The 14,248-nt window shown below is 44.0% G+C and overlaps 1 pseudogene; it reads left to right on the top strand.

Annotated features, from left to right (window-relative positions):
- On the top strand, window positions 1–8,879 carry LOC136479566 (receptor kinase-like protein Xa21; annotated as a pseudogene).
- Window positions 8,880–14,248: the final 5,369 nt, after the last annotated feature.

Below are 14,248 nucleotides of genomic sequence, written 5' to 3'. Positions count from 1 at the left end.
ATGTCCCTAGGTCACCTGAATCGCCTTCAAATCCTCACCTTGCAAAATAACACGCTCCAAGGAAGGATACCAGCTCTTGCAAACTGCTCAAAACTAACGGTGCTATGGCTGGCAAACAACCAACTAACCGGACAGATTTATGCAGATCTTCCTCAGAGCCTTGAGAGTCTTGACCTCACCACAAACTGGAACCATCCCTGATTCTGTTGCCAATCTCACAAGGCTACAATTCTTTAGCTGTGCCATGAATGAAATCGAGGGGAACATTCCAAATGGCAAACTTGCTGGGGCTGCGGATCCTCCGCGTCAGTATCAATCAGTTGTCTGGTCAGTTTCCACAGGCAGTCCTGAATCTTTCAAATCTAGCTAAACTTTCACTTGCTGTAAACAATTTCTCTGGTGTTGTACCATCTGGTATCGGTAACTCTCTGCCTGATCTTGAGGTAATATTGTTGGATGCCAACTTCTTTCATGGGCATATGCCATCTTCTTTGACAAATGCTTCCAAACTGATCGTTATTGATATATCAGGCAATAACTTCACAGGCGTGGTGCCTAGCTCCTTTGGAAAACTTTCTAAACTATCAAAGCTAAATCTTGAACGCAATAATCTCCAAGCGCAAAACAAACAAGACTGGAGGTTTATGGACAGCTTAGCCAATTGCACTGGTCTAAATGCATTCTCGGTAGGATATAACTATCTAACGGGTAAAGTGCCGAATTCTGTAGGTAATCTTTCCAGTCAGCTCCAGGGTCTATACTTGGGAGGAAACCAACTCACAGGGGATTTTCCTTCTGGTATAGCAAACCTTCGCAACCTAGTCACTGTCAGTTTGTTTGACAATAAATTCACCAGTGTGCTTCCAGAGTGGCTTGGGACTCTTAACAGTCTGCAAGTAGTACAGTTAACCAACAATTTCTTTACAGGGCCCATTCCATCATCCTTCTCAAACCTGTCTCAATTGGTGTCGCTCGCTCTAGAATCGAACCAGTTAAATGGAGAGATACCGCCAAGCCTAGGGAACCTCCAAGTGCTTCAGGCACTGCTCATTTCTTTCAACAATCTGCATGGCACTGTACCGAAAGAAATCTTTGCAATTCCAACAATAGTGAGAATTAGCTTATCCTTTAACAGCCTACATGGACCACTTCATGCCGACATTGGGAATGCCAAACAACTCACATATTTGGAAATCTCATCAAACAATCTGTCTGGAGAGATACCTAGTACTTTGGGTAATTGTGAAAGTTTGCAAATTATCGAGCAGGGAAATAATTTTTTCAGTGGAAGCATCCCGCCTTTGCTTGGTAATATAAGTAACCTAAATATTCTCAACTTATCTCATAATAACCTGACTGGGTCAATACCAGTAGCTCTTAGTGGCCTACAGTTCCTTGAGCAACTAGATTTGTCATTTAACCATCTAAAGGGTGAGGTGCCAACAAAAGGAATCTTCAAGAATGTGACAGCTTTGTGGATTGATGGAAATCAGGGGCTTTGTGGTGGACCACTGGGTGATAGGATCGATATGGTGTGTACCTTTCTGTGTGTAACCCGTAGATCCGGGTGACATCCCATTCGCCGTGCGCGGTTGCGCTGTGACCTCGCGGACGCCGGTGTCGAGGCAACTCCGGCTCGGTGGCGAGGTCCAGTGGCCGGTGGTGACTTGCAGGAGCGAGGCAGAGGCGGAGTCGGTGGGCCATCCCGTCGCTGGCAGCACGGCTTTAGATCGGTATTAGGGTTTCTGTAGGTGGGTGTGGCGGCTCCAGTGAACCTCATAGTCCGAGCCCTCACCCCCACCTTCCTTTTATGTGTGCTGTGCGACAGGGGCCCACCAACCGGATTAGGGTTGGGCTCCCCCGATCAGGGAGCCGAGATAAGGGCCCAATAGGCCGTTGGGCCTATTGGTAGAGATCAACTAACATTCTCCCCCTTGATCTCATTCCATCTTTCACTTTCATGTCATTTGCTTTTGTTCATTCCATTACAGATTAGCTCATAGAGCATGTCTCATCGTCACGGTCCATTGCCGATAGACTTAACAGCTACAACTCACTACTCTGTTCTGAAATAGATACTTATCTTTGGGTCTTCTTTTGTCCAGGAATATTTTAGGCTTTTCCTTAAACCCAAGCTAGCTACATGTTCTCTGAACACCATGTCCTCTGAACATGTTGGGTGGTAAGCCTTTTGTAAGCGGATCCGCGAGCATCCTTTCTTTACTTATATGCTCAAGATTTATGACTTGATCTCGGACTTTATCTTTCACAACATAATACTCAATGTCAATGTGTTTGACAGCACCACTTGACTTATGTTGTGAGCATCCTGTACTGCCAGATTATAATCGCAGTATTACTTTAGTGGTCTATAGATGTCGTCAACCACCTTCAAACCGGGTATGAACTTCGTTAGTTAGTTCACCTGCCCGTTGCCTCATATCACGCTACAAACTGTCATACATTGTGGACGATGTAGTGACGGTTTGCTTTTGCTTTGAGCTTTTCCATGAAATAGCTCTCCTTTGCGAGATGATAGAAAATCCACGTCTGGATATGCATTCACTCTCGCATAATCAGAATCTGAATATCCCACCATGTGGAGTGAATCAGATCTTCTATATGTCATCATGAGGCCTTTTGTTCCTTGCAAATAATGCAAGACTTTCTTTACTAATTTCAGTGTTCTATTCCAGAATTGCTCTGAAATCTGCCAAGTAAAACCCGGTAACAAATACCAAGTCAGGACGCGTACATACTTGAGCATGTTGCAAGCTTCCGACAACTGAAGCATATGGAACTACTTTTACTTTATCGATTGAGCTCATATTGGTTCCTAGGGCATTGAAAATCCCCATATCTGTCGCCCTTGACTATAGGAGCAGGTGATGGACTATATTTGTGCATACTGAAATTCTTTAAGATCTTTTCCATGTATGCCTTTTGTGATAGTCATTATACCATTTTCTTCTATCTCGTTGAATCTCGATCCCTAGAACGAACGAGGCTTCGACAAGATCTTTCATATCAAGTTTTGAGAACAAACTTCTTTGTCTCCTATAGTAGACTGACATCACTACTAGCAAGTAAGATATCATTTACATACAGGATAAGGAAGATAAACTTCCCAATCTTAAACTTTGCATAGACACCATTGTCCTCTACCTTCTCTTTAAAACCCAAAATTCTTTATTGACTGATCAAACTTCAAGTACCACCGTCTTGAAGCTTGCTTTAATCTATAAATGAATTTCTTTAGGCGGCATCCCATTCGTTCTTTTCCTTCCATGACAAAACCTTTCGGTTGTGCCATGTAAACATTTTCCTCCAAGTCTCCGTTGAGAAATGCCGTCTTTACATCCATCTGTTGTAATTTTCAATCGTAATGTGCCACTAATGCCATTATGATTCTGAAGGAAACTTTACATGAGACTGGAGAATAGGTCTCATTATAATCAATCCCTTCTCTTTGCATAAAATCTTTTGCCACAAGTCGGGCTTTATATCTCTCTATATTCCCTTGAGAGTCAAGTTTTGTCTTGTAGACCCATTTACAGCCTACTGTTTTGGCTCCTTTAGGAATTATTTTCAAGTCCCAAACTTTATTGGCATTCAATGATTTCATTTCATCTTCCATGGCCTTAAGCCACTTCGATGACTGATCACTACTCATGGCTTCTTCAAACGAGGCTTTGATAATCCTCCATTTGAAATTCTTTAGTGTTGTACACTTCATAATCAGCAGGAATAGCTGATTTTCTAACTCTTTGAGACCTTTTAGGGGCCTCCATATTTGGTACATCTTCTGTTTGAGGCTGTTGTTGCTCCCCCTCATGTGTGGCAATTGGTTCTATTGGATCCTGAAGAACAGGTTCCTCATTTTCACTCATTTTTGTCACAGGTGGGATAACAATAGGTGCTGGCACCACAGTCTCTAGCACTGTCGGTGCAGCTACAGTAGGTAGTGAGAAAATTGGCTCATAAATCATTGGAGTGTGCGCTTACACCCGCTTCACTTCAAGGTCAATTTCTCGAGCTACCATGCTCCCCCTCATCAATTTGTCCTCTAGGAAGACAGCGTGTCTCGTTTTCCACAAACTTTATATGTCTCTCTGGACAGTAGAAAATAAAAACTTTTTGACTTTTCTGTGTAGCCAATAAAATGGCAACTTACTGTTTTGGGATATAACTTCCCAATATTTGGGTTAAATACTTTAGCCTCAGCAGGGCTCCCCACACACACGCAAGTGGTTAAGTGAGGATACTCTTTCTGTCCACAACTCATACGGTGTTTTGAGCACCGACTTTCTTGATACTCTATTGAGAATATGAATGGCGGTTTTATTGCCTCCATCCACAGGCTCAACTGTAAGGTGGAGTAACATATCATACTGCCCACCATATCCATCAGGGTACGATTGATTCTTTTAGCTATTCTATTTTGCTGAGGTTCGCCCGGTGTAGAATACTGGGCTACTTTGCCATTCTTTTAGGGTATGCTGACCGTAGTACTCCCCCACGGTCAGACCTGACTATCTTAATCTTTAATATCTTAAATTTATCCAATACATCTTTTCTTTCTTTGATTGGATAAATATCGTCATAATGGGAGTAAACATCTGTGAATGGATCATAACCATCCACACTCTTTACAGGAAATCTGACCACATATGTTAGTGTGAATAATCTGTAAAATTCCTGTGCTTCATTTAGCATCTTTCTTAATCTTCTTTACATACTTTTCTTTTATGCATTCTCTGCATTGTTCTAAATCTGAGAGCTCTAATAGAGGAAGAATATCATTCTTAACGAGTCTTTCTATTCTCCCCCTCGAAATATGGCCTGAACGATAGTGCCATAATTTCGACAACGCATCGTGAGCTCTCTTATGCCACCATTTTCAGAGTAACACTCTGTCACCAGCTGCTTTATCAGCTGAGTAGCATATGTCTTTGAAGTGCTAGTGAACTGACTCTTTATTCTATCGAGATACTTGGTGACTGTGTCACATTTTTATATTGAGCCCACAATTGCAGGTTCAATCATGTTCTTTATCACAGTCAAACATTTTCTTGTTTGCAGTGACCCACTTCCTATGAAGATCTTTCGGGATTTAAAATCCCTTTCTTTAGTTGCCCAAGTGGCATCTTTTGTCTTCCTCACCGGTGCCACAAACTCAGTGGAACACGGTGAGGTGACTACCTAGTCCACCTTAAACAAGATGAAAACCAGGTCAAAACTTTTCTTAATCATAAAAATAACATCATTTGCATGCCTTGATTCCAACGTTGGTCAAAATCAAAACATACAATTATTCTTATACACTAATTCTACATCACCGTTGGGCAGAAATAGAATTAATGTATAAATCTTTAACTTTCACAACTGTTCTTACACACTAATTCTACATCACCGTTGGGCAGAAGTAGAATTAATGCATAATTCATTAAAATTAACAACTTTTCTTATACACTAATTCTACATCACCGTTGGGCAGAAGTAGAATTAATGCATAAAACATTAACATTACGATATTGTTATTAACAACGTTGGTCAGTAAATAACAACATCATAATCATATCAAAACTCTTTTTCTCCAATTAAATACCACATTGGTTCAAAATAACTGGAGAATCAACAATTTCTTTAGCAGCGGAATAACTTTCTTTTTCTCCAATTAAATACCACATTGGTACAAATTAACTGGAGAATAAATCATTTCTCTAGCTGTGGAAAAACTTCTCCTTTTCTTGAACTTTACCCACAGGGAAAATTGTATTTTCTATTTCCTTTAATCCATTAATCAATTTCCAGAAAATAAAACATTTACTGGAAAAAACTTTGAGAATATACTTTTTCTTTAGCAACGGAAAAATTTTCACTCAATTTCTTGAATTTTACCCATAGGTAAAATACCTTTTCTATTATTCTTTTTGAGCCAATTTACATTTTTCAATTTTCTAGGAAAAGAAAAAACAAAACTGGGCTCACTCTTTACTCTCGGCAGCCCAAAAACCGCAGAAGCCAGCTCGGCCCGCCTCTCTCCGCGCGCGCATGCCGCACCCAGGCCGCAACCTGGGCCTGGGCTAGCAAAGTGCTGCGGCGCGCTCCCCCCGCCTGGGCCGCTCGCGGGCCCGTGCATCCGGCGCCGTTGGATCTGATCCGACGGCCGTCCGATTGTTTCGGCCTAATAAAACCCAATTCCGGCCACGGTCGCCGAAACCCTAGTCTCATTCGGCACTTGCCCTTCTCTCTCTTCGCTCTCTCTCAGCGCCGCTCTCTCCTCTCTCTCCCTTGCTCTCTCTTCTCAGCCGCATCGGAACCGAGCCAGACGAGAGCGAGTGGTGGAGCGAGGCGGGCATCCATGGCACCACCGCCGGCCCCCTCGCCTGCGTGCACGCTCCCCAGCGGGTGAGCGCGCCGCCGTCGAGCGGCCTGGCCGCGGTGACCCCTTTGCCGAGCCCGGCGAGCAGCAGCACCGGTTCGGCGGCCTTTCTTCTCCCGCGCCGGCGAAAGGCCGTCGCGGCTCTTCTTTTCCCGCGCCGGCGAGGGTGGATCCGTTCTAGGGTTAGGTTTAGGGTTCGTATGCCGACCCTGTTCTTTTCCCCTTTCTTTTCTGTTTTTCCTTTCTTTTCTTTGACATCCGAATGTATCTAGGGTTAAATTCTGTTTTCTTTTATTTCTTTTCTTTCTTTTGATTCGACCGATTCGGTTTTTCCCTTTGGAGTTCATCCGAATCGAATCGGGATCTAGGGTTAGGGTTCGATTCCAGCCCCTGTTCTTTTGCTCTTCTTTGGATTTTTCTTTTCTTTTCGGATTAGGGTTAATCCGAAACCGTTCTTTTTCCCTTTCGGTTGAACCAATTGCTTTTCTTTGCTTTAGTTCATCCGATATTGTTCTTTTTCCCGAGACTGATTCTTTCCCTAGTTCCGAACTAGATCTGTTCAGTTCTTGGGTTAGGGTTCGGCTGGAGTGCCGAGAGCCCTCTCTGTTCTCTGATCCGAATGGATCTTGTTCTCTTTTCTTCTTCTTCTCTGATCCGAACACGGATCTGTTCTTTCCCCCCGCGCGGTGGCGGTGGTGATCGGGTTCCAGTGACATCCGCCACCCCCGGTCCCCTTTCTTTGCTTTTACCCGGTTAGGGTTAGGGATTACATAGAGGCAACCTGCTTTGATACCATTGATAGGATCGATATGGTGTGTACCTTTCTGTGTGTAACCCGTAGATCCGGGTAACATCCCATTCGCCGTGCGCGGTTGCGCTGTGACCTCGCGGACGCCGGTGTCGAGGCAACTCCGGCTCGGTGGCGAGGTCCAGTGGCCGGTGGTGACTTGCAGGAACGAGGCAGAGGCGGAGTCGGTGGGCCATCCCGTCGCTGGCAGCACGGCTTTAGATCGGTATTAGGGTTTCTGTAGGTGGGTGTGGCGGCTCCAGTGAACCTCGTAGTCCGAGCCCTCACCCCCACCTTCCTTTTATGTGTGCTGTGCGACAGGGGCCCACCAACCGGATTAGGGTTGGGCTCCCCCGATCAGGGAGCCGAGATAAGGGCCCAATAGGCCGTTGGGCCTATTGGTAGAGATCAACTAACACTGGGCTTACACCTACTTGCCTGTCCTACCATGCAACCAAATTCAGCTAAGCACAAGCTTTCAGTTATCCGAAAACTAGTCATCCCGGCAGCCATAGTGCGGGTATTTGCAGCAGTCTTTGCTATTTTGTTGCTTCGTAGGCGAAAACAGAAGGCAAAAGCTATCTCTTTACCCTCTGTTGGTGGATTCCCAAGAATTTCTTACAGTGATCTTGTTAGAGTGACAGAGGGCTTCGCAGCATCCAATCTAATTGGTCAGGGAAGATATGGTTCCGTCTATCAAGGAAAATTGTCTCCAGACGGAAAATCCGTTGCTGTCAAAGTCTTCAGTCTAGAGACAAGAGGAGCACAAAAGAGCTTCATTGCAGAGTGCAGCGCTTTGAGAAATGTGCGGCATCGCAATCTAGTTCGTATCCTAACTGCATGCTCAAGCATTCATCCTAATGGAAATGATTTCAAAGCTTTGGTGTATGAGTTCATGCCACGAGGAGACCTGCATAACTTGTACTCGGCTCGAGACAGTGAAGGCTCTCCATATTTTATCCCACTAGCTCAGAGGTTAAGCATCATGCTGGATGTATCAGAAGCTCTGGCGTATCTACACCATTACCACCAAGGAACCATTGTACATTGTGATCTGAAACCTAGTAACATTCTTCTGGATGATAATATGGTTGCTCATGTTGGAGACTTTGGGTTAGCAAGGTTCAAAATTGACTCAACAGCATCATCTTTTGTTGACTCAAGTTGTAGTTCTTCAGTTGCAATCAAGGGAACCATTGGATACATTGCTCCAGGTACCATCCCTTACACATTGTGTTGTCTAACTAAATAATGATGAATTGTACAATTTTTGTATTTTACCTGAACTAAACTATATCCTATATGTTATATACAGAATGTGCTGCGGACGGCCAAGCTTCGACTGCAGCAGATGTCTACAGCTTCGGAGTTATTCTTCTCGAGATGTTCATCCGTAGGAGCCCAACAGATGAAATGTTCAAAGATGGGATGAACATTGCAAAGTTAGCAGAGATCAACTTGTCTGATAATGTGTTGCAGATTGTTGATCCACTGTTGCTGCAAGAGATGAGTCACAGTGAGGACATTCCAATGGCGATCAGGGACAGTGGACCACAAATTCTGCAGTCTGTGCTGAGCATTGGACTCTGTTGCACCAAGGCATCCCCCAACGAGCGCATCAGCATGGAGGAGGTAGCTGCCAAACTACATGGGATCCAGGATGCATATATCAGAAGAAATTGGAGGAGTAGCCCATCAGCTAGCTAATGTTTCGAATGAAGAGCTTGCATGAATTCCCATTTATTTGTTTTAGATGCATGTTCCAAGAGTTTCATCTGGATGTTGTAAAAGTAGATCTTAGTGTTGTACATGTTGCAATGGTTGTATGTTTAAATCACATATTTCAAGTGTTTCATCTGTCTTCGTACATATGTTGCAAATGTTTCATCTGAATGTTTCAAAACTAGATTTGGTGTTGCACGTGTTGTAATAGCACTGGTGGCTGGCCACCAACTTCTCCTTGTTCACGAACTCCCTGACCAGTGCCAAGGCCCTGGTCACCAACAGCTCCGGCGTCCGACCTCCTAGGACGAGCAGTTGAGGTGGATGGTGGTGCGGGTGTGGGAAGCGGAGGGAGTGCGAGCATCTAAATGGGAGGCGCGGAGGGGGCCCGGGCATCTGAACGGAAGGCACGGATTCGAAACGTCCGGGCGCTAGCTATACCGTAAAAACAACTAAACAACTAAGGCGCGTTGATGTCCAGTAATCCGTCAAACTATAGTATTATTATTAGCGTAAAAAAAGCCATTACGTAGCATCTATAATAAAACCATATACTCTCTCGGTCTCAAAATAAATACGCATCCGGCATTCTAAGAAATCAATCAATTTTGAATTTAACTACATTTATAAAAAATAATATTAACATTTGTATCCCTAAGCAGGTTTGCTATAAGAATATGTCATGGTTAATCTAATGATGTTTATTTAATATCATAAATGTTAATATATTTTTTATATATTTGGTTAAACTTAAAATTGATTTAGGATGCGAGATAAGCACTAATTTTGTGTGAGAGAGAGTAGATGTTTTCATGCCTCCCACCTCGTAAGAAACTCTATGGGCTGGTACAACCCAGTTTCACAGCTGAAGTAGCTTTTTTTTTGACAAAGCGAAGTAGCTTTTGTTTTGTTTTTGGCTTTAGCTCAAAAACTCTTTATCAATAGATTTGAAACTGTTTTTGCTGAACTAAAACAGCTTCTCCTGATTGATTAAAATGATGAAGTGACCATTATAGCCTTCTTTATTTTTCTCTCTTTTTTATTTTCCTCCTCTCCTCTTACTTCCCACGCCAAAATTAGTTTAATACCCCAAATAAACTTAGTTTATATAAGTCTAAAGACATAAGGTCACCAATAGGAGGCGAAGAAAGCCATTGCCGTAGCTCCAATGTGCTGCAAGCCAAGACGATGTGTTCTTTCTTATCATCACAACGCTGCAAGTAGAAAAGCAAGGCACCAAAAAAGTAGCTACCACTTCACTAAACATAATAAACAACCAGAAAATCCTATAAAAATTATTAAAAAAGCTAAGCACACATGTAGTGTGCTCACAACATATATATCATATATCAATATCAAATCCAATAATTGGGGTGATTGCTAACCACGCTTTCCACGCGGTTGAGACCAGTGTTGCCATTGCCATTAATCAATTGGTGAAACTAGCTCTCAGCAGCTAATGTGGTATTAACATTCGTCCTAAATGACCCTGCGCAGATGTCTACGTTTGTCACGGACATGGGCCGGCGCAGCTGTAGGCATTTCAGTGGATCGAAGTTATCTCGGGCCCCGATGATTTATTTTACAACGGATTGGTCGTTACTCTTCTGCATGCATATATGCCGAACAAAAGCCATGGGGTGGAGTACGACCATACAAATAGCAAGTTTACAAAATATTGTGTAACTGTATGGAAAAACACGTGTGAGTCAGGGTGAGTGCGTTTAAAAATATTTTTTCAATCTGCTCACATGAGTTGTTTTGATCGACTATATGAGCCAGCCGTACTTGCATCCCTTTCGTTTGCACTGCAGTGAGCACGCCGTATGTATGGCCGTATCCATTTTGTTTTATACTGCTTGATTCAAAACATGTAGGGACTATAAAAAAGGATGAAGTGTTCGAGCAGCGAAGATTGGATTCATTTAAATATAATTAGGTTTATTGTAAGTAATTTTGCTTTGATCAAGGCACTTTTTGATGAACTAGTAAATGTATCATGCGCTGCAATTGAATGTATATCTTGTTATAATGATCGTGTAATTTGTTCTAATACATCACACTAGTAGAGAACCTAGCTGTAGTCCCGGTTCTCAACCCCTTTAATTCTGGTTTTGGAACTGGGACTATGCAATCGGGACTAAAGGTCTTGATTTTTAGTCGTGGTTCCTCCAATCGGGAGTAGAAGTGTTTATTGGGTAAAAAAAAGTTCTTAGCTGTGGAGATTCGAACCTACGACCTCCCACTTCAGCTCTTGCACACGTTACCATCTCACCTACCATCACACATCTAACTTAGATAAGATACGCTTTCCTTTTAAATTCAGTTTGGAGACACCTTTAGTCCGGGTTTGAGACATAAATCGGGACTAAAGGTACCTTTAGTCCAGGTTCGTGTCTCAAACCGGGACTTAAAGTCACACTTTTAGTCGCGGTTCATGTCTCAAACCGGGACTAAAGATTCTCTCACTGACGTGCCTCTGACACACCTCGGTAACTGTTGGGCGGGAACCTTTAGTCCCGGTTGGAGCTACCAACCGGGACTAAAGGTTTCTCTAGTCCCGGGCACAAAAAATACTGGGACTAAAGCCAAATTTTAAAGTGGATCAAAAGTGGTTTCTCTACTAGTGTCATAGAATTGGACTCCTATTTGTACCATAGCTAGACGTAAGCTCCTCACAGAGAACTTTTCGTAGGCAGGCAAAATAGATTTCCCGAGGCGGGCAACACGTCTGTGTGCCTCGAAAGGTCTGCATTAATCAAAATAACGCCGCCCGCATTAATCAAAATAACAGAGGCGGGCACAAATACCCGCCTGTGTAAATAACTTCATGAATTAAAAAAGCTCACCGAGTCTGGTTCCTCCCACCGCCGGTGTAGGGTCGAGATGGCGGACTAAAGAGGAGGTGAATAGTCTTTTTTAAAATTAATCGCGTTGGCTAACTGAAACAAATGTGGAATTAAAACTGTCGATCTAGCCAAGACTACACCTCTCTATCTAAGTTCACAAGCACCTTATAAAGATCCTTATTAGGTAACAAAGGTGCTGGGTTAGCTAGAGCTCATCTAACAATTCTAGCTTGCGAAGTCACACAAACCTATGCAACTAGTACTTCAAGCAACCGGGGAAGGTCCTACACAACTAGTGATGCAAAGAGCACAAAGCTCCTAAGGTCACTAGCAATGCTCAATAGCAAGGCTACACAAACCAAATTAGAGAGCGCAAATTACTTAGCTACACAAATTAAGCAATGCAACTAACAAGATTATTAAAACCAAATTAGATACGCACGGGAGCTACTTCTATGCTACACAAGCAAGAAGATAACTAGAAGCTACACAAGCTAACTAATTACAAGAGCAACTACACAAGCACAATATATCAAATGTAAATGAAGTAAATACAAGCTTGTGTAACGAGGATGTAAACCAACGGCAAGACAAGGATGACATGGTGATTTTATCCTGAGGTTCACGTGCTTGCTAACACACTAGTTCCCGTTGAGACAAGCTTCAAGGTTGTCGCCGGTCCTCTTGCTAGTGATGACTTGCAAGTCACACTCTCCCACGTGGAGTGCTTACCATAAGCTCTAGCACTTGACCCGGCCGGACCACTTGTTGCCCTTCGTGTCTCGCTCTACTAGAGTTGTTGTCCGCGGCTAACACGGGGTGAGCATAATCCCCCTCACAATCACTTCTTTGGCCGTGCAATCTTCTTTGCGTGCTTCGACGGAGACCACTGTAAGGGACCATGACGCCTAAGATGGGGGAGGGGGGGGTGAATTAGGCAACTTAAAATTCTACTTCTAACTATGGCCTCTAATTCCACCTAGTCAAAACCTATGCAATAAAGCAATCTATCTAAATGTGCAACTATGGTTTTGCTAGGTGTGTTGCTATCTCTATCGCAAAAGAGTTATGCAACCTAGGTTCCAATCCTATCAACTAGCCTATCAACTAAGCTAGGAAAGTAAAGCACACAACCTAGGCACGGAGAATAAATGCGGAAGGTAAAGAGCAAGGTAGAGATGCAAACTCCTATCGATGACTCTGGTATTTTTACCGAGGTATCGAGAGGCGCTCAAGCTTCCCCTAGTCCTCGTTGGAGCCCCTCGCAAGGGCCAAGCTCCCGGTCGAGTAACTCCATGGATAGCCCTGGGCCTTCCCCACGTGCAAGTAGGTCTCCGGTGTGCCTTCCGGCAATCCTCTCCCGGACCACTCCCCGCCGTCTTCACTATCAAGCTTCCGGCCAAAACACCGCGGGCCTTGTTCCCTTCGGTACACGGTGACGGCCACACCACAAACGCGGTTGGTGTGGTCTCGCAATACTACAAGCCCTGCCGAGTACAAGTACGGTGTGCGCAAGCACCTTTGGATGAGAGGTATGCAAACCTCACTAGCAATTAGGCCTAAGCCTAGAGCAAGCGCATATGAGAGTGGTCTAACTAACCTAAGCGCTTCGCAAAGCACCTACGCTAATCACCAAGTGATTCTTTAAGCCCCATGCAAGTGAAGAGCACAAATGAGGTGTGGCAACACCCTCCTATCTTCCCTCAGCTCCCACTCACTCCAAATGGCCGGTTGAGGTGGTATTTATAGCCCCCAAGTGGAGAGCTAGCTGTTGGAGATGAAATTCACTTTTCTGCGTGGTCACCGGACAACAATGTGCGGGCATCGGACAAGGGGTGGCGGTACCCCAAGGGTCAAATTGCAACGGCTATTTCAAACTAGCCGTTGGACAGGTGGGCACCGGACATAGGGTGACGATGCACCGCCCTGTTGGTGGCGGTGACCACCCAGGCCAACCACCAAAAACTGCACTTTCTGAAAAAAGCGGTGGTGCCACCACCAAACAGTCCGGTGACCATGACGGTGCCCTCTTCAGCTCAAAACAAAAGACCACCACTTCAATCTTTTAGAGCATTTCAATACCTTTCCGAAAAGTCCTAGATAATCGAAATCGGAGTTCGAAGCTAGGAGTTATGCCCAAAATACGAAAGCGTGGTGCTGCTGGAAAAATAGGGCAGTGACAGGGGCGGTGCCAGGTCCGGTGCATACAATGCTGTCCGGTTCCAGCGCAGATTTGCCCCTTTGTTAATTTCTTCGCGATCCTTCTTCCGGGCTTCTTCATCTTCGCGTCTTGGACTCCTAGCTTTATTTCTAGGTTGATCACACATCCTCTAGCGTCTTTCTTTGAGTGTTAATCATATTCTTCACGTTCCAATCTTGGTCCAATCCGCATTTGCATCCTATTGCACTATAAAATAAACACTTGCAAATTCATTAGTCCAACTTGGTTATGTTGCCCATCAAACACCAAAATCCAACTTAAATGGTTTGAGGTCCATTTTCCTT

Source organism: Miscanthus floridulus, chromosome 9, assembly GCF_019320115.1.
Source record: "Miscanthus floridulus cultivar M001 chromosome 9, ASM1932011v1, whole genome shotgun sequence".
NCBI lineage: Eukaryota > Viridiplantae > Streptophyta > Magnoliopsida > Poales > Poaceae > Miscanthus > Miscanthus floridulus.
This window is presented reverse-complemented; position numbering and strand designations above follow the sequence as displayed.